Below are 2,727 nucleotides of genomic sequence, written 5' to 3'. Positions count from 1 at the left end.
ATTGCCCTTGCAATGACACTCCATTATATTTTTTCATTTGTGTTTTAAAAAAATTAAATTAGTATACATTGCGCCATGTTTGGAAAATTATAAAAACATGAGTTTTATTAAGATATATATATATTGTGTTGTATTTTTCTTTATGTATAATAAAAATAAAAGTCACTAATAGGGTAATATATTGTGTTTCTTTTTTGTTTAATTGTATGTGTATTATATGTTCATTTTAATCAAGTGATTCCGAAAGAATTAATAAATGTTTCACATATTATTTTTGTAATGACCTCCAGGTCATTTCTGTATTTATGCCTCCTATTCGTAGTTTAGAGTTTTATGTAGCGACCACAAGTTATTTATGACTTGTTGGGACTGACAGTTCGGTCACCTGATCGTTTGTTTAGTTTTTATGCGAGTTTTAGTGTTTTGGGAGTTTTTGAACCGTGAACGGACATTTTTTATCAGAAGTTCAGGAAGATGGCCTTAGAATCCAATTTTGACGATTAGTGTGAGTTGGGGGTGGGATGAGTTTTGAAAAAAAAAGTTTCTAAAACATGATTAGTATGACAATCGAATATGTCATCAATGTATAAGCAGTATGGTATCAAGTTATACCATCAATTTTTATGCAGTCATCAATGATCAAATTATAATATGATTTTGATATGTTTTTTAAAAAAGAGGTTTCAAGTATGAGTTGAGCAAGAGTATAAGAGGACTATGTATCCCAACAGCATCAACTTTTACTTTGATAAAAGAGAAACTGAGATTTCTAAATGAGGTATGAGTTCAAAAGATTATTTAGGAGCAGTTACCTCTTTTAATAGGGTAGTTTAAGCAATTATCTCAAACCAGAAAAAGAGTTATGTTTTTAAACATATGAGCATGAGTATATATTATTGGGAGTAGTATTGAGCACCGATATGGGGATGAGTTCAAACAACTCAAAATCCTCATAAATCATGTCTGCCAACATGGGTAAATGGTCATACTTTTTAGATGACTCCTTATTGTTTTTTAAGCATAACTTGGTGGATCCACTTAGTTAAGGTGTTCTATACCCCGACAAGGTATAGGACAGTTCTGGCAACGTGGGCGAGACATTGTATCATCACGTAACTCATAATGATGGTTGTCGGTTAGAAAATCTCTCAAATAAAGTTAAATTTTATTTTTATATATCACTTATTATGTTAAGTTCAGAGATGAGAAAGTATTTTACAAAGCTTTAAATGATTTAACTCTTTTATTTCTTTACATTCAGCTTGAGTACATTGTTATCTATTGCAGTCCTTTCTTTAAGATATTTGTTATTCAACTATATTACATACTCGTACATTCAATGTACTGATGTCATTTGACCTGTATCTTTTAATTATGTAGATACATATTCTTAGTATACTCAACAAGTGTCCGTTGAGATCACTTCGTCTGTTCCCAGCTTTTGAGTAAGACCTCCTTGCTTTCGGAGGACTCCGGTTTTATGAGTTGTCAGTATTAGTAACATTTTGAGTAGTCATAGGTCTTATCCCGACACTCGTCTATATATAGTAGAGGTTTCATAGATAGACAATTTTGGAGAATCTTTCAGTTTTTAGAGGTTTTCTTTAAAACTTATGTTTCATACTTAGTATATTCAGCAAAATTTTGAGATTTAGTAAGTTGTTTTTAAACGTTTCTTTCAATTTAATGCTTATATATGCTCAAGTTAGTTTTCCGCTTGTAGTCAGTCAGGCTTGGAGACCAACAGTGGTTCTCGAGTGCTGGACACATCCAGGGTGTAGGCTCGGATCATGACACCACCCTTTTGTAGGTGTACTTTCAAAGAACGGGAAATTAATGATGGTGTCTCCTAGACACTCGACTTGCGCCCCTATTAATTTAATTATTTTCTAATAAAAGTATACGACAAAACAATCAATATGGATTCAGGAATTTGTGGAAACACAATTATAATAAATGTGTCACTCCCCGAGCCTACACCCTGGGTGGGACTGGCACTCGAAGACCATTGCTAGCCCTAAGCGAACCCTTGGCCAAGCTTACTTAACTCAGCGAAAGACAATATTCATATCTATAATGATCAATGAACTTAACTGAACTGAATAATAAAATAACTACAATGTTTTAAAGATTAAACATTCAACTTGGCCAAAAGTGGCAACCCAAGTCTTAACAATAAGAAATGAAAATGAAAAGACTCACAGGACTAACATCTGACTATCTATGAAGCCTCTAAAACAACTGAGATAGATGTTGGGACAAACCCCACAACATCCTAATGAACTAACTAGAAAGCAATGAAAATAAATTCTCCGAAATGCAAGGAGGCTCACCGACTAACTCTGAACGGCTCACTGGATCAACAGTGCACTGAGATGCCGATCCTAGTTACATGTGTCTGCATCATAAGACGATACAGGCCAACTGGCATCAGTACATTGAATATACGAGTATGCGAGTTGGAATGCTAAACAATACATAGGCTTGAAAAGATTCTGAAAGAAACACTTACCTTGGCTCTTCTCAACTCATGAATAACTTAACTTGGAATAAAGCAATGAACACATGTAATATATGAAAAGCTTTATAAAACAGTTAAAGCAACTTAGTTCGTTAAAGGAAATGCAGTAACAAACTCAACTTTACTCATATAATAAAATAATATAGTTTCTATGGGAGATTCTCTAACCGACAACCACCATTATGAGCCTAAGTGGTGATACAACG

Source organism: Solanum stenotomum, chromosome 3, assembly GCF_019186545.1.
Source record: "Solanum stenotomum isolate F172 chromosome 3, ASM1918654v1, whole genome shotgun sequence".
NCBI classification, from domain to species: Eukaryota; Viridiplantae; Streptophyta; class Magnoliopsida; order Solanales; family Solanaceae; genus Solanum; species Solanum stenotomum.
Note: the sequence above shows the minus strand (reverse complement) of the source record.